This window comes from Diabrotica virgifera, chromosome 3 (genome assembly GCF_917563875.1).
Source record: "Diabrotica virgifera virgifera chromosome 3, PGI_DIABVI_V3a".
Classification (NCBI taxonomy): domain Eukaryota; kingdom Metazoa; phylum Arthropoda; class Insecta; order Coleoptera; family Chrysomelidae; genus Diabrotica; species Diabrotica virgifera.
The window spans coordinates 17899369-17923920 of record NC_065445.1 but is presented as its reverse complement, the minus strand read 5'-3'; the positions used below and the strand labels follow the sequence as shown (position 1 = coordinate 17923920).

General features: G+C 33.2%; 1 protein-coding gene across 4 annotated transcripts in view; it reads left to right on the top strand.

Annotated features, from left to right (window-relative positions):
* The first annotated feature begins 1666 nt into the window (after positions 1 to 1666).
* LOC114328765 (interference hedgehog-like) overlaps positions 1667 to 24552 on the top strand; it is a 306483-nt gene continuing 283597 nt past the window's right edge. For all 4 annotated transcript variants that reach the window (XM_050646347.1, XM_050646349.1, XM_050646350.1 and 1 more), the window contains exon 1: positions 1667 to 1889. The gene's annotated coding sequence lies outside the window, so the exon portion shown is untranslated. The remainder of the gene's footprint in view (positions 1890 to 24552) is intronic.

Here is a 24552-nt window from a genome sequence, read left to right as displayed (position 1 = left end):
AATACGATGACGGAAGAAACATTAAATTCGTTCGCTGCTTTAAGGCTATGGGTACATAATTCGCAAATATTTTACGTGTATCCCTACTTTTTCTGTCTTTACACAGCAAATTACGTGTAGTAAAATTCACACTGGTATGGATATGTAAACATTACTAAAATGTCATTCTACTTGAAAATGTCATCATTAATTTAAAAAGATGGGTTTTAAATGTTCTTGGATAACTGTTATTTTTATAATTGCAAATTATTAATTCAGTTAATAAATGTGATCATTTTTTCACTAACTATGTATTCAGTGATTGTAATAATTTATTTGTACAACAAAAACTAATACTCAATCGAGAAAAGAGGAAAAGTGTTAAAGTGACTTTTTAATAATATATTGTTATGGAACGCTTACAATTTTGAACATCTTTAACAACAAAATACTTGGATCACAGAATATATTATCCTGATGTATTCTTTGCTTGGATCTTCCACAAATAATACACAATAAATAACTTTTTATTAAGTTCACGTCTTAAATCAATTATTTATCAAAAATACATTATATATCAATAATATTTAATCAAAACTCAAAATATTCCCGATGCAATGTCAAATAATTAAAATTGTCACTGATTGTCAGTGTCTGACTGACAATATATGCTGACAATATTATATTCGGCTGAGTGCGTTGTAAGACAAAGATAGATTTGGAAAATATTACCACGGCATTGTGTTCATTTTTTTCGAATCCTGAAAAAACCAATAAATATTTTGGAAAAATTTAAACGCAGAATGAAAGACTAAATTATTACCGAGGGCCGAAAGTCCCTTAGAATAAATAAAAAGTTTATTTTGAATGAGATATTTGAAATTAAAAATCACACTAAATTTTCTCTTAGTTTTTCACCCCTGTAACTTATTAAAATAAACATTATAGAAGTGCTCAGGGACTTTCGGCCCTCGCTAATAACGTAATCTTTCATTCTGCGTTTAAATTTTTCAAAAATACTTATTAGTTTTCTCAGGATTCGAAAAAAATGAATCCCCATTTGAATATAGCAGCATTGCAGCCTAAAATACGTACCGATCCTCTTAAATATTCATCATAATCATCTGCTTACAAAATTAGATTTTAATAAAATCATGGACCTGTTTGCAAGTAGGAAGTCCAGGAAAATTTGTTTGTAAATAATTAGGTATGTTAATTTACTTTACAAGTTGTGAGTTTGTGTCTTTGTGGCTTTTTTGTATATTTGTAATAAATTATCTAGTAATATTAAAATATGTTTTAATGAATTGTTAACCTAAGACGCATCTATACCTACTGGAGAGTGGCGGTATAATATGACCTAGCCCCCGGCGGTCTATGAACTAAATCCGGCACTGTGCCCCGGTCTCCCCTATATCCTATTCTTAACGGGACATCTGATATTTTATAATATGCATAATTTTATCTAATATTTTTCTAGAAAGATAATTAAAAATAGGCGATATCAATATAATACGCCAATACTATTTATTTACTATTATACAATACTTATTACAATTTTCTTTCTTCGTTGTTGATTGTCGGCGCCTTCACCAAAAAGATCTTTGCTCCCGTCTTCGTCTTATTTCGCGGCAGCCGAGATCTACGAATGAAACTTTTCAAACCCGAATGAATCGGCTGCCAGTAGCTGTCTTGTGAGCAGGAAACAAGTGACGAAGTGACCAGTTTTCTCGGAAACTAGAACACGATTAACAATAGAATTTCAAATATTCACCGCGAACAGCTTACAAACTTTTAAAGTATTTTATCAAAACAATTGTACTCATCGTACTTTGTGACCTGTGCTTGCGTATTTAATCCGGTTTTCGTTTGTTTTTTATTTGTTTAGAAGAATAGGATCATCACAACAGGTAAGTCAAGAGTTGTTACTTTGTGAGGTTAAGTTTGTTTTTGTTTTTATTTACTTATATAATTGCGGATCTACGCACTTTTTCCTTTTTCCATCATTTCTTCACGTGTTGTACGATGGATTGGATAAAGGCTACATTTTTAAACACAATTATTATCTCCACTATTGAATTTTAATGTTTTTGTTTGTGTTTACATAAAGATGGTTGAATAATCAAGCAAAGATAACATTCTTGCGGGATGTAGATACATTAAAAACTAAGTAGTATGTAGTATGACAAGTTTCAAGTTTTTATTGGTTTTATTACTAGACATCACCTTCTGGGCTGTAACAATTGTAAAATTAAGTTGTAAATACCTCGGTGTGTAAAGATTAAATACGACTCGGCTGGTATTTGACGATTTTATGGATGTAGGGGTAGAGCAATAAATCTACCGGATGTCGTATGCATGGGAATGAGTAAAATAAATCATCTCTTGGTTTATGATACCTATTTTGTCTAGGATCATATGTCTTATTTTATATGTGTAAAATGTTGGATTTTTTTCTGTGGAAATATCCGTAATATTTTCATTTATACTTTATGTGTTTTAGTCCAGAAAGCCACTGCGCATCCGCTAGGAAAAATATTCTGATTCGGATTTTTTGCTCAATCTTACTCAAAAAGGACTCCTTTTAACAGCATGTTGCCAGGACCAAAAGGTAGTCAAAAATTTTTTAAACGTTTTTTTTTTGTTTTTTTCCTATAATTATTTTTGCATGGAAAAAGGTTTTTTTAGGTTTTTTGGATCATTCCAAACAGAAAAGGTCTTTAGTGACTTTTCTCTAAAAATGATAGTTTTTGACATGGGTGTCCCAAAAGTAGTGGAACGGTCAAATATTTCGCAAACTAAACATCGGATCGAAAAACTGAAAAATAAGTGTTCAATCATTTTCAAAAATCTATCCAATGACACCAAACACCAACCCCCACTACAACCCCTGGAAGTGGGGTGGAGGGTAACTTTAAAATCTCAAATGGAAACCCCTAGTTCTTCTTGCAGATTTGGATTCGTTACGTAAAAGTAAGCAACTTTTATTCAAGACATTTTTTCGAACTGTGGATAGATGGCGCTATAATTGAGAAAAACGATTTATCCTGATACCATAGGTAAATTATAGAAACGGTCTAATATCTCAAAAAATACACTTCCAAATGAGAAACCAAAAAAAAGGTTTTTAATACTTTTCGAAAACCTATCGAATAACACTAAACATGACCCTCCAACCCACCCCCTGGAGGTGGGGTGGGGGGTAACTTTAAAATCTTAAATAGCAACCCCCATTTTTTATTACAGGTTCGGATTCGTCATGAAAAATTAAGCAACATTTATTCGAAACATTTTTTAGAATTGTTGATAGATGGCGCTTTAATTGGAAAAATACGATTTATTAGCGCCATCTATCAGCAATTTTAAAAAATGTTTCGAATAAATGTTGCTTAATTTTTCATGACGCATTCGAATCTGCAATAAAAAGTGGGGGTTGCTATTTAAGATTTTAAATTTACCCCCCCACCCCGTCTCCAGGGGGTGGGTTGGAGGGTCATTTTTGGTGTTTGTCGATAGGTTTTCGAAAAATATTAAAAACCTATTTTTTGGTTTCTCATTTGGAAGTGTGTTTCTCGAGATATTAGACCGTTTCTATAATTTACCTGGTATCACGATAAATCGTTTTTCCTAATTATGGCTCCATCTATCCACAGTTCGAAAAAATGTCTTGAATAAAAGTTGCTTACTTTTACGTAACGAATCCAAATCTGCAAGAAAAACTAGGGGTTTCCATTTGAGATTTTAAAGTTACCTCCCACCCCACTTCCAGGGGGTGTAGTGGGGGTTGGTGTTTGGTGTCATTGGATAGATTTTTGAAAATGATTGAACACGTATTTTTCAGTTTTTCGATCCGATGGTTAGTTCGCGAAATATTCGACCGTTCCACTACTTTTGGGACACCCTATATAAGCGATTAAACATTGAAAAATTGCGAAATCTGCCATTTTTAACTCTCAAAAACTATGTGAAAAACTGAAAATTTGAATGTTGCCAAGGTAGGTAGATATTCTTTAATAATCGATTGATGAAATCCCGAAGAGTTTTTTGCAATACAATATTCAAAACTCCTTTGTTTTTTAATTGCTAATCAAGCGTGCGCTACACTATTTTCCACCGACAGTATGGTGCAAATGAAAGGAATAAATTCGTTATTTCGTAAACCGGCGACTTTAAGGAAAAATACCGAAACAGGTCGACTTTTATTTTTAAGTTATGATATTGTGGCATATATGGTATACAAGTGACGTCATCCATCTGGACGTGATGATGACGTAATCGATGATCTTTTTAAATGAGAATAGGGGTCGTGTGCTAGCTCATTTGAAAGATTCTTCAATTCTCTATTCAGTAATATAAACATTTACATAATTATTTTATTATTTATACAGGGTGTCCAAAAAATTTTTATTAAATTAAATTATTTGACAAAAAAAGTAGAAGGACACCGTGTATAAATAATTATGTAAATGTTTACATTACCTACTGAATAGAGAATTGAAGAACCTTTCAAATGAGCTACCACACGACTCCTATTCTCATTTAAAAAAATCATCGATTACGTCATCACGCCCAGACGGATGACGTCACTTGTATACCATATATGCCACAATATCATAACTTAAAAATAAAAATCAATCTGTTTCGGGATTTTTCCTTGAAGTCGCCGGTTTACGATATAACGAATTTATTCCTTTCATTTGCACCATACTGGCATGTCGGTCTAAAATAGTGTCGCGCACGCTTGATTAGCAATTAAAAAACAAAGGAGTTTTGAATACTGTATTGCAAAAAACTCTTCGGGATTTCATCAATCGATGTTTAAAGAATATCTGCCTACCTTGGCAACATTCAAATTTTGTTTTTCACATAGTTTTTGAAGGTTAAAAATGGCCGATTTCGCAGTTTTTCAATTTTTAATCGCTTATATGTCAAAAACTATCAACTTTGAGAAAAGTCACTAAAGACCTTTTCTGTTTGGAATGATCCAAAAAACCTAAAAAAACTTTGTTCCATGAAAAAAAATACTTTTAGGAAAAAACAAAAAAAAAACGTTTAAAAAATTTTTGACCCACTTTTGGTCCTGGCAACATGCAAATTTGTTTAAAGGGGTCTTTTTTGAGTAAGGTTGTGCAAAAAATCCGAATCGGAATATTTTTCCTAGCGGATACGCAGTGGCTTTCTGGACTATATATCCATAGTAGCCTATGACATGCGGGAGTAATTCATATGTCATTTATTTAAATGACTTTTGCATGTCTAGCCTCTTGAATTTAATTTTGAACTATTTTTGTCGTTTGTGCTCAACGAGCTAGTCTTCTATTTTGCGTTGTGGTTGGTCTCTTAATAAAACTAAAGCAAACTAAAACCACGGAACATTTTCACATGCAAGCGACCATTGCGAGCAATAAGACTTAGTTTAGTGCCACTAAATTCGGCCTATTAAATAGATATTTTGGTTGGCGTCCAAATATGCGACGCTTTCCAACTATCTACATAGAGTTGGGCAAAGCGGGGATTTCGAAGTTACCGATTTGTATTATTTATTATGCATATCAAAGATATGTAAGGAACAGCAAGTTTTTTTAACTAAAGTGCACTAATTTGACATTTTTAACATCAAAGTCAATGTAAAACATACAAATCTAACAACAAATGTGTTTAATAAGCTGTGTTTCCTTCAGCAGCATTAATTACAGCTTGACACCGCCTTGACACTCAAAACACCTTGTCTAGTATGAACATTGCGCACATGAGGAGCAGTTTGACCTTAAGGCCATCGGTACATAATTCGCAAATATTTTACGGCTGGCTATCCCTACTTCTCACTGGTATGGATATGTAAACTTTACTTGACAATGTCATCATTAACTTTAAAGATGGCTTTTGAATGTTCTTGGATAACTGTTACTTGTATAATTAATTGCCTTAATTTTGAATTCAGTTAATTAATATGATATTTTTTTCACTAACTATATTGCCAGTGATTGTAATAATTTATCTACTGTACAACAAAAACTAATAATCAATCGAGAAAAGAGGAAAAGTGATAAAGTGATTTTTTAATATTATATTGTTACTATGAAATGCTTACAATTTTGAACATCTTTAACAACAAAATACTTGAATCACTGAATATATCCTGGTGTATTCCCTGCTTGAATCTTCCATAAATAATAAACAATAAATAACTTTTTATTAAGTTCACGTCTTAAATCAATAATTATTTATCAAATACACTATCAATATTATTTAATCAACAACTCAAAATATTCCAGATGCCATGTCAAATATTTAAAATTATCACTGTCTGACTGACAATATGCTGACAATATTCTATTTGACTGAGTGCGTTGTATAACAAAGATAGATTTGGAAAATATTACCACCGACATTGTGTTAATTTTTTTCGAATCCTGAAAAAAACCAATAAATATTTTTGAAAAAGTTAAACGCAGAATGAAAGACTAAATTATTACCGAGGGCCGAAAGTCCCTTAGAATAAATAAAAAGTTTATTTTGAATGAGATATTTGAAATTAAAAATCACACTAAATTTTTTCTTAGTTTTTCACCCCTGTAACTTATTAAAATAAACATTATGGAAGTTCCCAGGGACTTTCGGCCCTCGCTGATAACGTAATCTTTCATTCTGCGTTTAAATTTTTCAAAAATACTTATTAGTTTTCTCAAGATTCGAAAAAAATGAAGCCCATTTGAATAACATTGGAGCAGAAACTACGTACCCATCCCCCTTCCTGAGCATCTATTCTTATCTATTATTTCCATTTCTTGTCATCATCACTATCTACTTTGATCTACTGTTCTTTGACAGGTATGCAAATTGGCTGTATCCATCCTTGAGTGTCAAGTTGTCGTTCTCTTGCATATATCGGTAGCCTAACTCCTTTCAGTTTGCCTCTGTCTATTCATATATCTATTATCAGCTCATAGTATTTTGTTACTTGTGCTTCTCAACGTAGAAGCCACCTATATTTTTGACACATTTTTGTTACTGTTTCTTACATCAGTTATTTTTTCTTTTTCTACTTCTGTTGGAGTTTATCATTCTCTTTATTTTCACTCCATCAGAAGTTTTCTATTTTGTTACATTGGCTCGATGGGATTAAGATCTGGCGATTGTGCTGACGACGGTAAAAATGGTTTAAAAAAATTTCTTCATTACGAAACCAATTTCTTACTATTTCAGCAGTATTTGGTTTTGCATTATCCTGCATGTAATGCAAAACAGGACCTGCAGCAGTGGCAAATGGAAGACCCACATCATAGCTTGTAGACCACTATATGACTGAACTACCGAACACCCTGTACATGCCTGAGTCTACCTCTTCGAACAGGTCCTCTCAAAATCTCATTCTTCTTGAATCAGGGTAGAGACAGAATCTAGCTTCATCTGCGAATAACATAGAACTCCATTCTTGTAAGCCACAATGCACATGTGTTGTGTTCATTTTAATCTGAGTCTACGATTTCCATGACGCAACATGGGAACTGCCTCATCCCGCATTTCGATCACCACTTTTTTCGATCGGTTCATTCCATCTCATTTATGGTTGTATCTCTCGTTATTACTCTGATTCTTTCTCTCCATTTTAATGCTGGTCTTCCTCTCCTTCTTCTATTCCTTGGAACATAGTTTAAGGCATCTTAAATAAATAAATAAATAAATAGTTTATTTACGGCCAAAAATACCATTTACAAAAATACCACATATCACAATAGGTATAGGTAGTATCACAATCATAAATACATATTAAAATATAGAACAATATCACTATATAAAGACTGAAAAATCAAAAACATATATATATATTAAATACAATTTAGCATTTTTTTTTCAATTTTTTCTTAAAACTAGGCAATGAACAGTCAAAAAAGTCAATATCGAAAGTCTACAAAAAATAGTTCTTTACTACGAGTATTACATTGAGGAACTCTATATTTTATCTTCTCAAGAAGTGTTGAGCAATCAACCAATCCATTAGCAATCTTATATAAGAAAACTAAATCAAAAAATGATCTTCTATTTTCCAGTGATGATAAATCTAATAAGCTGAGAATTTCACTATAATTGATGTTTTCAGATGGTATATTTAGTTTATATGCAATGAATCTTAGAAATTTTTTTTGGACTTTCTCTATATTATCGATGTGGCATCTGTAGTAGGGTGTCCATATGCAGCTTGAATATTCTAATATTGATCTAACTAATGCACAATAGACAGATTTAAGACAATTTATATTATTAAAATCAGAAAGACTACGTTTTACAAAACCAAGCATCTTCAAAGCTCTATTAACAACAAACTCAAAGTGCTTAGTAAAACTCAAAGATGAGTCAAAAATAATGCCTAAATCTTTAATGGATGTTAAAATTTCTAAGTTTTTGTTGTCAATAGAATAGTTAAAGAGTGTAGGTTGTAAAATTCTGTGATATCTCATTATTTTACATTTATCAATATTTAAATTCAGTTTATTGTCACAACACCACCTGAAAAAATTATCAAGATTCTCTTGTATTAGAAGACAGTCATTTACATCTTTAACTACTCTAAATATCTTTAAATCATCAGCATACAGTAATATTTTACAATCGGAAAAACAGTTTAAAACATCGTTGACAAAACAATTAAAAAGCATTGGAGAGAGATGACTTCCTTGAGGAACTCCTGATAAGACTTTAATTTCTGATGATAAGCAATCATGAATTTTGACAAATTGTCTTCTATTTGTTAAGTAACTTTCAAGCCATGATAATAATGATCCATGAATTCCTAATGCAGATAATTTTTTAACTAATATATCTGGAGGGACGCCGGTGTTCAACATTCCTCCATGGAGAGTTTGGAGTAGTTCCAATGTCTCTTTCCAGCGTTTTGCACTTGCAGTAAGTTCAATGTGTCGCCAAGCCTTCGATAGCTAAGAGGAGAACTTTTAATGAACCGTAAGATGCTGTAATTCTGGCCTGTTGAATTGTTAATGTAAATAAAACACTTTCTATTTTGCTATGACTGTAATGAAGTTGAAAAGGGCAAGAAATAGAATTTTACATGTGAACAATTGAGTTAACAACTTATCCGTGAAAGACGCCACTACACATATATTTACACTTTGTACCGGCTTTTTGCTAATTGCGGCGTGAAGAATTCTCTTCGAAAAAGCGTAAATGAAAAGAGGTTTTTGCGTACGTTCTTAATGAGTGTTGATAGTTGACTGACTGTTGCACCCCGTTCTTTCATCCCGTTAACAAATATTTCCGTTGGGTGCTTTGGGTAAAAGAGAGGGCGGAGATTAACATTCTTGGAAGTTTTCTTCAGGCACTGCGTAATGAAATTATTTATGGTTGTTACAGAGGCGGTGCGGAAATTTGTTGTTGGTGAAATAGAATTTATTTTGGGTGGAGAATACAGTTCTCCAACAATATCCTTATTCACTCTGTCAAATGCCTTGGAGAAATCGGTGTAGATCACATCAACCTGCCACCGGCTCTCCAAGGCCTCTAAAATGAATTCCTCCAATACAAGTAGGTTTGTAGATGTAGATCTGCCTGACATAAAACCATGTTGTTCATTTATTAGTATGGATTTTATTTTTGGATATAATTTTTCAGTTATTAACATTTCAAAGATTTTAGCAAAAATAGAGATTTTTGAAACTGCTCTGTAGTTCTCAATAGATTTCTTATCGTTATTTTTGTGTATCGGGGTAACATAACTATCTTTCCATTTATCAGGAAAAACACCTTGAGACAACGACAAATTAAAAACTTTACATAAAACCTGAGAAAGGATGAATCTACAATTATAAACAAAAATGGGTGAAATATTATCAGGGCCGCATTTTAGATTAAGGTTTATTTTTTCTATGCTGTTATATACATCTACTTCACTAATATCACAACTATTAATATCGACATAATTATTATATAGAAACGATTTTGCTGTATCTAAACTTCGAAATTGTATATGCAGAGGCAAAAAACTTCCAAAATAGTTACAAATTTGTTGAGGATCATCCGTTGAAATATCGCCATAATTCATAGTACTAGGTAATTCATAATGATTCCGTTTACTATCGTTTACCATTTACTTATCTTCTGGCTATTGTTCGTATTTCATTCGCATTACATGCTCATTTGCTCATGCTTATACCATTAAAGTTGTTTGGATTCTATTGTATCTTAGTCCAGGGTAATAAGGTTTTTTTCATGACACTTCAACAGCCACGGTACTGAAGCGTTTTTTCCACAAGTAATACCTGTAAGAACAAATTGTAACTATTTCCTGCGTAGGATTTGGCGGCCATTTTTATTTATAAACAATTTAGTGTCAAAAAACGGCCTTTTTTCCTTTTTTTTTTTTTCAAATTAATGGAAAACAGTAAGACTTATTGTTTTCTTAGTACAAACATCTTCGAGAGAATGCAAAAAGCTTTAAAATGGCGTATTATAAAGTTTAATATACTAATTTATTAATGTTGTTCTGAAGCTATTTTCTTGTGGCATTTTTACAATTTTAACTATTTAGAATGGGAAATAAGCCACAATATTATTAAAAAATGATTTTTATTAACGTTTCGACGCCCAAATCGGGTGCCGTTTTATATAGGTGAAACATCAAGACCATTAAACGTTAGAATAAGTGAACATCAATCTTATATTAAAAATAGAGAATTTGATAGATCTCAAATATGTCAACACGCATGGGATAATGAACATAGAGTTCAGTGGAGAGATTCAAGTATAGTCCTGAAAGAAACAGACAGTAAAAAGAGAAAAATCAAAGAAGCGGCTCTAATTATGCTAAACGAAACCAATTGTGTCGCAAATTCCTCGGTGGAATGCAGTAGGATGTGGATACCCATACTGAAAGAGGAAGTCAATAGAAAGAAAATACCACAATTAGTAAGTCAATAGTCGAGTTAGTACATATTTTATATTTTAGTATTACTTATATACCCATGTATTATTGATATTATTTATAATTTAAACAAAATTATAGTAAAGTCAGAATTTGGTATTAATTTTGAGAGTAAATTAAATGTAAGACCAAATACTTACGATGTCGGGATAGTATCACGAGGTTTTTCCTGGTTTTCCCTCGTGATTTACTATGAGATCTCTAACGCGAGAATTTTAATGTCACCGTTGCATGTGGTTGTCTTTTTAAAGACAGATCACATGCTATGATTTTTTGTGACGGATATTCTTGAGTTGGGGTTGATTTCATGTAATCGAATGAACTATCTTTCAGTAAAGTCGTCCCAGGAACGCAACTCATAAATATTGGCAATATCATTTTAAAGTCTTCTACTTTAAAATGTATCATATGTATCTGAATTGCCGATATAAATGAGTCAAATTAAATAAATTATTAGAAGAATTTTTTTACTAAGCAACAACATTTTTGTTTATATTAATAGTATTTTGTATTTTGACAACGGCACCCGATTTGGGCGTCGAAACGTTAATAAAAATCATTTTTTAATAATATTGTGGCTTATTTCCCATTCTAAATAGTTAAAACTAATTTATTATTAATATAATTGCGAAAAAGGGTCGAAATTTCAAAAAAAATAATTTCGCAATAACTATTTAAAAAAAAAGTTGAAGGCACTCGTGGGAGTGCCGAGAGAAGTGAAAACTTCTTATAGTATATAAATTACGAGCTCAATATTTTTCCCCATCCAAAAAGAAGTGATATACCTATATCATATACGCGATGCTTATGCCCTATGCTATTTATGTATACATACACATAATTTATATACGTACAAAATTTATTTCAGCGAAGTGATGACGGTCGCAAATTCAATACTTTTTCCCCATCCAAGAAGTGCACAACGTCCCTAAAGAAATTTTCAATTCAAAAATGTATTTCGTAGAAGCGATGACGGTCGCTAATTTAATACTTTTTCCACATCAAAAAGTGCACAACCTCTCTCAAGAAGTTTTCACTTCAAATATTTATTTTATCGAAGCGATGATGGTCGCGATGACGGTCGCTAATTTAATACTTTTTCCCGTCCAAAAAGTGCACAACGTCCCCCAAGAAGTCGTCACTTCAAAAATTTATTTCATTGAAGCGATGACGGTCGCTAATTTAATACTTTTTTCCATCGAAAAAGTGCACAACGTCCCTAAAGAAGTTTCACTTCAAATATTTATTTCGTCGAAGCGATGAGGGTCGCGATGACGGTCCCTATTCAATACTTTTCCCCCATCCCAAAAGTGCACAACATCCCTAAAAAATTTTGACTTAAAAAATTTATTTCGTCGAAGCGATGACGGTCGCTAATTTAATACTTTTTCCATCGACAAAGTGCACAACGTCTCTAAAGAAGTTTCACTTCAAATATTTATTTCGTCGAAGCGATGACGGTCGCTAATTTAATAATTTTTCCCCATTCAAAAAGTGCACAACGTCCCCCAAGAAGCTTTCACTTCAAAAATTTATTTCATCGAAGCGATGACGGTTGCTAATTTAATACTTTTTCCATCGACAAAGTGCACAACGTCTCTAAAGAAGTTTCACTTCAAATATTTATTTCGTCGAAGCGATGACGGTCGCTAATTTATTATTTTTTCACAGCCAAAAAGTGCACAACGTCCCTAAAGAAGTTTCCACTTCAAAAATTTAATTCGTCGAAGCGATGACGGTCGCTAATTTAATAATTTTTCCCTATCCAAAAAGTGCACAACGTCCCTCAAGAAGTTTTCACTTCAAAAATGTATTTCATCGAAGCGATGACGGTCGCTAATTTAATACTTTTTTCCATCCAAAAAGAGCACAACGTCCCTAAAGAAGTTTTCACTTAAAAAATTTATTTCGTCGAAGTGATGACGGTCGCTAATTCAATACTTTTTCCCTAGCTAAAAAGTACACAACGTCCCCAAAAAACGTTTTCACTTTAAAAATTTATTTCGCCGAAGCGATGACGGTCGCTAATTCAATACTTTTCCCCATCTAAAAAGTGCACAACGTCCCTAAAGAAATTTTCACTTCAAAAATTTATTTCGTCGAAACGATGACGGTCGCTATGACAGTCGCTAATTTAATACTTTTTCCCCATCCAAAAAGTGCACAAAGTCCCTAAAGAAGTTGTCACTTCAATACATATACGTACAAAATTTATTTCGCCGAAGAGATGACGGTCGCAATGACGGTCGCGAAATAAATCCTTTTTCCTTATTCAAAAATAGGTTTTACATTTATTTTAAATTTAAATACTTCTATACAATTTATGTATAGATACACATAATATAGACACGTACAAAATTTATTTCGCCGAAGAGATGACGGTCGCGAAATAAATCCTTTTTCCCCATCCTAAAAGAGGTTTTACATTTATTTTAAATTTAAATACTTCTATACAATTTATATAAAGGGTGTTTTTTTTAGAGGTATAGAACTTTAAAGTAGAATAAAACAAAGATTATTTTTTATATTAACATGAAATTGACTTTATTTGAAAGATAATTTTTTGACATTATATTTTAAATATGACTTCTGGCATATGACCACCACGGCTGGCTCTGACGTAGTCTAATCTGGAGGTCCAATTTTCGACGACTTTTTCCAACATTTGTGGCCGTATATCGGCAATAACGCGGCGAATGTTGTCCTCCAATTCGTCAATCGTTTCAGGCTTATTGGCATAGACTAGCGACTTCACATCACCCCACAGAAAATAGTCTAACGGTGTTAAATCGCACGACCTTGGAGGCCAATTCACGGGTCCTAAACGCGAAATTATGCGGTCACCAAACGTTTCCCTCAATAAATCCATTGTGGCACGAGCTGTGTGACATGTTGCGCCATCTTGCTGAAACCACAGCTCCTGCACATTATGGTTGTTCAATTCAGGAATAAAAAAGTCAGTAATCATGGCTCTATAGCGGTCACCATTGACTGTAACGTTCTGGCCAGCATTGTTTTTGAAGAAGTACGGACCAATGATTCCACCAGCCCATAAAGCACACCAAACAGTCAATTTTTCTGGATGTAGTGGTTTCTCAACATACACTTGAGGATTATCTTCACTCCAAATACGGCAGTTTTGTTTGTTGACGTAGCCATTTAACCAAAAGTGAGCTTCGTCGCTAAACAAAATTCGCTTATGAAAGTCGGGATCAACGGCAATTTCGTTTTGGGCCCATTCACCGAATGTACGCCTTGCTAGGTGATCGTGTGGCTTCAATTCCTGCACGAGTTGAATTTTGTAAGCACGCAAACCAAGATCTTTTCGCAAAATCTTCCATAAAGTGGATGGACACATATCCAACTGCTGTGCACGATGGCGTATAGACTGATTCGGGTCTTCCTCTATACTACGCTCAACAGCAGCAACAACATCTTCTGTACGCACTGTACGACGTCTCTGTGAATGCGTATTATCCTTTAGAGTGAACGTGGTGCGAAAACGTTCCACAGTTGATCGAATTAATTGCTCTGATGGGCGATTATGTATACCATAAAATAGACGTAGTGCGCGATACGTATTTCGAACAGATAACCATGATTTTCAAAATAAATTAGCACAATTTGAAAGCGTTGCTCAGGCGTCAGTTTATTCATATTGAAATGTCAAACCAAACTAAATAATAATCACTTGACAGCTGTCAAAATGGCCGCCAGTTAAAAATGTGTTGCCAACTTCTATTTCTATACCTCTAAAAAAAAACACCCTATACATACAAATAATATATGTATAGCATAAGCGATGACGGTCGCAATGACGGTCGCGAATTCACTGCTTTTTCCCTATCCAAAAATCGCACAACGTCCCTAAAGAAGTTTTCACTTCAATAAGTGTACAGCCATTGTTTATATAGCTTCCTATATAAACAATGGTACAGCTTTGAAATTTTTGTCAAATGAGGGTTCTTTGGTGCTTAACCCTGGAAGCTCACACTTGGGTGTGAGATACCCATCGCGACACTTATCTGCATGTAGCTTGCGCAGCTGCATTTCAATGGTAATGCTGCTTTATGTAAATTCAGTCTCTAGTCTGCCAAGGACGGGTGTGTAGTTGCGGTCTCATTTGGGCAATATTTCCAATCACGAGAATTTATTGAATACAGGCTAGGGTATGTAGCACCCATGTGTGAGGTTTGCGATCAAGTGTGCGTTCAAGTTAATGGCCTAACAACACAACATCCCACAAATTTAGTAAAGAAAACTAGGTGTTATTTCTGCAAAGGCAAAGATGGAAAAGCAAAGCGTGCATGATCGGCTTGCTATAAAGCATAATGCATGGATCATAGAGCCACACTGTCTTATGAATGTAGTTACTAAAATGAGTGAAACTGAAATACCTGGCTAACAATGAATATGAGTTCTATAATCAAAAGGTGTTATATTTTAGTTAGAAAGACCATTTTGTTGTTAAATTAAATTAAAATATTTTGAATTATGTTTCCGGTTTTTTAGAAAATGTTTTTTAATTATTTTTAGGTATTTTTAATATTTTGTTCTTTTGTGTTACTACAATTAAGAGAGAGAAAATAAAATTATTGATTTAATTATTCGTATGTATTCATTAGTGATTAGAGAGTCTCTGGAAATCATAAAATATTTACTTTTTTTTATTTCTTCACAAAAAATCATTGGGTATCTGACACCCATGTGTGCGGTTTATGTAAAAAAAATTGGTGTGATCTTCCAGGGTTAATATGTGACAAAAATTTCAAAGCGATTCATTCAATTGTTTAAAAGCGATTAAATGATAAAAATTTCAAAGCGATTCATTCAATTGTTTAAGTTTTATTCAAATTGTTTATCCCAGAGAGCTTTTTTTGCAATAACATAAGTCAGAAAAAAATAGTTAGAACATTCTACAGGTATCAAATGAAAGAGCATGAGCCAAATTTTCAAATTGGTTTAAAAAAAGTCAATAAAAAATGCATTTATTAGTAATAAATAATTATGCAAAAGTATGGTAAATTTTTCCTTATAAACTTTTTACTTTTTTATTTCACAAATTATATATATTTATTACAATTTTTCATCAATTACATTACTTGCTAGTTGTGCACCTAAAACACGGTAAAAAAATAGATTTTTTTGAAAAAAGTTATTCAAAAAGTTTATAAGGAAGAATTGACGATACTTTTGCATAATTATTTATTACTAATAAATGCATTTTTATTTACTTTTTTAAACCAATTTGAAAGTTTAACTCATGCTCTTTCATCTGACACCTGTAGAATGGTTCTTAAGTCATTTTTTTCTGACTTATTTTATTGCAAAAAAGCTCTCTGGGATCATGTAGTTATTAATCAATGCTGGGATAAACAATTTGAATAAAATTTAAACAATTGATTGAATCGCTTTGAAATTTTTATCGCGTAAGCACCAAAGAGCCCTCAATTATATTAACAATAATTGAGTATAAAATTGATAAAATTTGATATATGACGGTTGAGTTTTAAATTTTCGACTATCCAGAGCATTTTATGAAGAATAACTTTTTTTCGTAAAATTGATAATAAAAAAGTTTTGCATGTGGTTCCTAGCTACTCAGACATACTGTATAAGAGCTTCTTTATAAGAATTTTTAAATTGTAATGCCATATTAGGATTCAGCATAATCAAAAACAAAATAGAAACCTATTTGATCAAAGTAAAATGATGAATTCAACGATATTTTTAAAATTATTTATACAAAACAATCGTTATTGTTTAAACAATTAATAAACAATTAGCGGCCAAATCTGCGAGTAGAACTTTTTACTTTAACATGTATATAAACCAACAAAAACAGTTTTAGAAAAATATAAGCTTGTTTGAATTTTTCCGAAACAATGAATGTTTTCGTTCTAATTGCACTTCCCTATTACAGTATTTTGATCTGTAGGAAAAATTGTTTCATTTGTTTTATGAATTTTTTGCCGCTACGTATGTATTTAATTTATTACAGCATCTTTCGCATGCTTACAGCATCTTTCGCATGCTTACAGCATCTTTTGATACATTAATGGGATAATAAAAGCTGTCCGTTCCAAAATAACAGCGAGTTTTAGACTCACCTCTGCATTGGTGACAAAATATGCGCCCGAAAATTTATTTGCCTGCGGCTTCTCTCTGTTCTAATTTTATTTCAGATCCGGAAATCTTGACACATGCCTTTGCAGCAGCGTCAAAAAATATAATAAAATATTGAACCCGAAAAAAATGTCATTTACTGCTCGAAGTAGTAACAATTGTCAATTGATATCAACATGACAATTAGGCCAGTAAAGAAAAAAATCAACTGATCAAATCTGCAAATTTTTGAAGGTTCTATATAAGGGATCTTCTTCTTTTTTGACTACCTGGCCCAAATTTTAGCCGTGGGCAACTTCCATGACAATTTGCTGATATTGTTCTTGATCTTGCGCGGCATGCAACAATTCATCTCCTGATAAGCCAGTCCAATGACGATAGTTTCGGAGTCATAAATATTTCTTCCTACCAAATCTCTTTTTTCCTCTATCTTTCCGTTGAGTATTAACTGCAGTATCCAGTATCCGCTACCTCTCATTATATGCCCCAGATATTCAAGTTTTCTCTTTTTTATCATCTTCGTCAAGTCAGTATTCATATACTTTGTTGTGTTAAGTGGTCTAACAGGAAGAGCTCCTTTATAAACAAATTGAATAACTTACAAACTGAGATTTAGCACACTTGATAAAACTCATTAATTGCCATATTTTCAATAGGTACTTATATGACATGTAGGTCTGGATCCCGCGTATGAAAAAAAAAGTTGATTAATAGCAAGCTGAAAATTTTTTAATAGCTTAAGGGTGTCTAGTCGCACAAACTTTGATATATGGGAACACTGGAACAGGGGAAGTTTTAATTGTGGAACAGGTTAAAAATTTGGAACGGTCAGCCCACGAAAACGGCACATGTATTTTGTCCGACAGAACAGACTTAAACTCTCCGAACAGAGATTAAACTCTCATGCAGAAATCAGACTGCTATTTATCACCAAATGGGCGTTTTAATGAGTGGAACATGTAGAATATGTCAAATGACAGGAATTATGACAGGTGATAAATAGCAGTCTGATTTTTGCATGAGAATTTAATCTCTTTTCGGAGAGTTTAAGTCTGTTCTGTCGGACAAAATAAATGTGCCGTTTTCGTGGTCTGACCGTTCCAAATTTTTAACCTGTTCCACAATTAAAACTGCCCCTGTTACAGTGTTCCCATATATCGAAAGTTTATCCGACAACTTTTTTTTCATACGCGGGATCCAGACCTATTGTCATTGTGCAAAAAAAAACAAAGTTATTAAGAATCTACATTCAAACAAAAAATTCATATATCTACTCATTAAATTGTACTTGTTTCGCTAATTTTACTCATCACTGTATACACCAGACCGAAAGGTGCCATTACAATGGCAAATTAATTAATATCTGCGACAAGCAACAAAATAGCGTGACACTATGACTTTGAATCATTTATGATCATTCATACCCATAAAGTACGAGTACCATATGCATATGCGGATGAAGGCAGAAGCGCGGTACCGTGAATGCTAATATTATTAGCAATATTTATTGGCATTCAATTATATAATCATATTGGTACATCTGCATAATTTAAATGAATGCATGCAGTATAAGAATTCGATTTTTCAACTGTACTTTTATTGCATTAGTCGGAATTAGAAATAAGTCGCATTTACTCAAAATAACTGAGCGTTTGTAGAAGGACTCTAGACGAGTCTGTCCGGGAAAATTCGAATTTTTAAGTTATAGGCTTCATAAGTATGATCAAATCTATTTCCTATGGGGAAAAACACTTTTTCAAACTCAATAATTCCTGTAATACCTTCAGTTATCATACTTGACCTTAGATGCATCAGATACTACTTGTCAATACGTTTTAAACTCATGTTTAGTGATCAAAATCGGTTAAGCTGTTTAAAATTTATTAAGCTACAAAAGTATAATCCAGTTAACCATTATCCGTTTATTATCCATAAGCCGTTTATGTATTTGTAGTGGTTACGACGCTAAATTTGATCGGGAGAGGGGCAATCCGAGTTTATTTACCGGACATCCCAATATTTTTTTTTCAATCTATTTCGAATAGAAAAAAATCTAGTGTACATTTGATGTACACTAACAGATCATTTTTGGGAGCTAATGCGACGAAGGCGATCATTTATAAAGCTTTTCCTGTAATCGAGAAACATTACATTCAATTATACATATTATTATTATACATTATACAATACATTTAATTTATAAATAACTTTGGAAAACTTTTGATACAAGAAAAAAACCGCTAAACGCCGTAAAAATGAGTGGCGCATACAATATTCCAGCTATGGGCCATTCCACGAACATATGCCTGTTTTGGATTACTTCGATAACGAATATTTTACTGTGCAACATAAGAAGTACGAAAGTAAATGGCGCTAATAATTATTCCAATAAACAACAATGTAATTTGCAATTTACTTTCGTTCTTCTTATTTTGCACAGTCAAATATTCGTTGTCGAAATAATCCAAAACAGGAGTATGTTTGTGGAATGGGAATGGCCCATACAAAAGATCTGATATGAATAATACGTGGCGCAAAAATGTATTTTCATTTTGATGTAAAATAAAATTCTAGTTTTATTTTAAAAGATTTTTTCATAATATTTGCTAAATTTGAAGTAAACGCGCCACAAAAGAGCTTCAAAATTCAAACTGTATCAAAGTCACTCTTTTGTGGCGCGTTTTACTTCAAATTTAGCAAATATTATGGAAAAATCTTTTAAAATAAAACTAGAATTTTATTTTGCATCAAAATGAAAATACATTTTTGCGCCACGTAAATATCATATCAGCTTTTTTGTAGCTGGAATATTGTATGCGCCACTCATTTTTACGGCGTTTAGCGGTTTTTTATTCTTGTAAACAAAAATATACACTGGAACTGGGAATGAAACAAATAGGACTTTAAAGAAAAACACATCGGGAATTAAGGAAAAAGTTTATTGCTCAAATTGCGAACGATATACTTGCAGAAAAAGTATTATTTTTGAGGATCTACCTATCTATTTTTAATTTGGTTTTTAAATTCTAGCTACTATCTGTTACAGTTTTGTACTTGTAGGTACTATCATTCTACACAAATGTAATTTAATCGGAAATTATTATATATTTATTATAATACTGTTATTGATAATTTGTTTACTTATTTGAAATATGGGGGGATCTCGCATCTGCTATTGCTAAAAAATCGGATCTATCTATTGAAGACCTTCATGTTTTATCAGTGATTTCATTCAGGGGTTACTATATTGCCACAAATGTAGCATTGTAAACCTTATTTCAAAATGTCAATATATATATATTGATGCAATTCAGTAAATATGGATATAATAAATACTAAAATACTTACAATTTACAATGGTTATTTTTAACAATTTATTAGCTGGTTAATAATTTAATGACATCTTTCTATGGACACTTGATCATTTTTTTAAGATTTTTTGGGATTAAAATAATATCGCTAACAAACGGAATGGGACACTTCATCGCCGCCGTTTCGATGCCGCCGGTTCATCGCCAGTCCATTTCATCGCCGTCCGTTTCATCGCCGGCCGTTTCATCGCCAGTTAGTCAGTTGATTTTGTATTATGGGAGATGACACGACACGACGTTAAATTCAGTTCAAAACTTATGACAAATAAAAAGATAAAAAATATTATTATATTAATTTACTGTTCTATTTCTACTTCCCCTAAATTTGATACTAAATAGTATTAAATTTGTAGTGTTAAATTAAATTTTATATTATAAAAGTTTAAAAGTCTATTAGAAGATTAAGTATGGCAACGGTCATATCTCGCATTTCCTAGAATTCCTAATTAAAACTAAAAATAAATAATAAATGTAATTGTCGAAAATTCGGAAATATATCAGTTAACGATTAACTGACTGGCGATGAAGCGGCCGGCGATGAACTGGCGGCATCGAAACGGCGGCGATGAAACGTCCTAGACCCGCTAACAAAACACGATGAATTCAATAAGCATAACTTCTTCTTCTTCTTGACTTGCGGATCTTCTTCTTCTTCTTGGACGTCTATCGTTTTGGACATAGGCCTCTCTTTCAACTTCTTCCATTCAATTCTCTTCTTCCAATTTGTTGTCTTGTCTTCTCGGACATCTACCTTTGTAAGGTTTCCAACGTTAGATTGAGGCATTCCAAAGTTGGTCTTTTTGTATAGTAGTGGTGCCTGCGAAGCTCCATTTAAATTTGGCAATTTTTTTTGTTATATCCTCTACTTTTATCTTCGATCTTACCCAATCGTCGCTCATTCTATCTGACAGTCGTGTATCGAATATTGCCATTTCTATTGCAAGACCTTCAGTATAACAAAAATTATACTGAAGTGATGCCATCTCCTTGGGAAAAATACATAATACAACATAAGAGAGTAACAAATAGACTTCAATTGTGCTGGCAAATCGCCTGAACGAAGTCCGTGATGTACATGTAAGCAGGTGGATAGTTCGTCGACGACTTCATGAAGCGAATTTATTAGCCAGAAGACCACAGTTATGTCGACAGTTATCCGTCGAACACCGCAGAGCTCCATTTGCTTTTGCAGGGAACACGAAAATTGGAATTACGCAGATTAGAGTAATGTTTTGTCCTTGGATGAGTCCAGGTTTTGCTTGAGGTAACTAGATGGTCGCGAAAGAATCTGGAGATGACAAGGGGAACGATTTGCACGCTGTTAAATTGACGACATATTGGTATGGCAAAAATGCGATGAGTCGCGTAACTAAAATTTGGAAAGACAGATCTATCTCTCAAAATATCAAGATGAGACTGGTGAATGCCCTTGTATTCTCAATATTTCTATACGGAGCAGAGATTTGGATTCTTCGCGCATGCGAGCGCCAAAAAATTGATGCCTTTGAGATGTGGTGCTGGAGAAGAATGCTGCGCATACCTTGGGCAGCTCATAGGAGAAACGTTTCCATTCTAAACCAACTCAAGATTAAAAAAAGGCTGTCCACAATATGTGTGCAACAAATACTGCAATTTTTTGGTCACGTGGTTCGTAGAGTTGACGACAGTTTGGAGAGATTAATTGTTTCTGGAAACGTTCCGGGGAGAAGATCAATAGGGCGATCACCAACTAGATTGTCCGACCAAATAAAGAATTCAGCTGGAAACTCATTCTGTGAAGCTCTTAGAGCAGCTGAAGATAGAGACTAATGGAGAAACATTGTTAGGAATATTGGAAGAAATCACGATCCTCAGTAATGGGGAAACGACAAGAGAGGGATATTGCCGACAGAATAACCTATCTAGGAGACTCAGTTATGGTTTGCGCTAGTCCAAACTTATACCAGCTGGTATAAGTTCCGATGATTTTTCTACTGACTTAGTTCTTACGGATGGAGGTTCTATGGAGGTCAATGAATACTTACAAGACGTCGGGATTGTCCGTATGAATTGGCCAGGTTCCAGCCCCGACCTCAATCCATTCGAACATCTACGGGACACACTGGGAACACTAGTTAAGTGCGGCTCTTCACTAAGACGACTCTTCATACGGGACGAATTGGACCAATTACTTCATGTTTAAAATTTAATTATCACAATTTCAAAACCTATCCAGGCTACTATAAGAGGCCGAGGGGGAAATATTAGATATTAATAAAAAATGACATAAACATTCTTCTTCAGGTGCCATCTCCGCTACGGAGGTTGACAATCATCATAGCTATTCTAATTTTTGAGGCAGTAGCTCTATATAGTTGTTTTGAGCTGCATCCAAACCAATCTCGCAGGTTCTTCAGCCATGAAATTCGTCTTCTTCCGATGCTTCTTCTGCTATATATCTTTCCTTGCATTATGAGTCGCAGGATGACATACTTCTCGCCCCGCATCACATGTCCGAGATATTGTAGCTTTCTTTCTTTAATTGTAAGTTCAACTTCCTTCTCTTTACCTATTCTTCTCAGTACTTCATTGTTCGTAACTCTATCTATCCAGGAAACTCAGGGCCCCCGCTACCATATGTGCAAAGTGTGCAATGCACACGGTCGCCATCCTTTAGGGGCGCCAAAACCCAGGGTAAAAAATTGTAAAATATTTGAAAAAAAAACAAACAAAAAAAACAAAAATTAATTTTAAAACAAAAGTTGAGAAAGTAAATAGGATTACGTATAAATAGAAGAAAAACATGAGAAAAACAGAATACTTCGGCCATATAATAATTAGAGGACCTATATTCCATCTACTTCGCCTTATAATACAAGAAAAAGTGGAGGGAAAGAGATGGATTGGTCGAAATTAACTTTTATGGTTGTGAAATATTAGATAAAGAAGACGAATGTATAATAAATACACACAAAATTTTATTAGTAGGTAAATAATCCAGTTACTACCGATTCCTATATTCAAGACCATGTCGGAAGTCAGGCATTTTAATTTACAGTTGAGTCCGCGAGTCTTTACCCGTGCGTCATCATTTAATTTAAAGCATACGAAATAAGTCGGAAATCTATTTCACGCAACAACAACTGACAGAAAGTGGCTACTGTTCCGATTACGGGTTTTATTATAAAATTTGACGTTATCAAATATATAGAATGTCAAATGTAAGTTTTGCTTCAAAATTTTTGTGCAGACTTACAGTTACATTTGAAGTAGCTTAATAAATTCTTTTATTATTATTGATTAATAAATAAATAAACAATTTATAAAAAAATTCAATAACATATTTTATTTTTGTTATTTTATTCACTTTGACGGAGATCTAAACACAATCATTTCTTTACTGTGTAAATGACGTTAGCTTTGTATGTTTTAAATATTAATTGCCAACATATAATTATTTACCTTAAAATTTCAAAGCCCAATATAAAATTAGTTGTGAAAACAACTGTTTGTGTAATATAAAGAAACTTCAAAACGCAAAAATTCGACAAAAACCTCAAAAAATTCAACTGACTGACAGCCACAAAAGTAAATAAAGCAGAAACGTCAAACAAATTGTGCTTAAAATATGAAAACATACCGAATCGTCTTTTTTTGTACCTATCTCTTTTCAATGCACTGAGTCTATATGGTTCATAAAAATAACATGTGTTTTTAATTAATAACAAACGGCAGCTGGTTTGTCATGAGTTTCATGCGTGGAAGAGAATGATGCTAGATAAAAAGTATGTGTTTTATCTCGCCAGGTATTAATGACGCACGGGTAAAGACTCGCGGACTCAACTGTATTTTGTTATGATTTTATTATGTTTGTTTCATTTGTTTCATGATATTTTAGTCTACAAATAATAGTCCATTTACTCACGGTTTTTGCTGTGAATTTTAAAGAACCGCTTGCATTGACATGAAATACACATTGGCATACACATAACTAACAAGTCAAAGAAAAAAAGTGATATCGTGATGATGTGTGCTTTTGCACTGGGGGTGGCTTCCACCCCTTCTCGGGGGTGAAAAACATACGTTCAAAATAAGCCTGGAATTGGATAAACTGAGTAATTCTAAGGAACTTTGATTCTATAGAATTTTTTCACTAAGTTA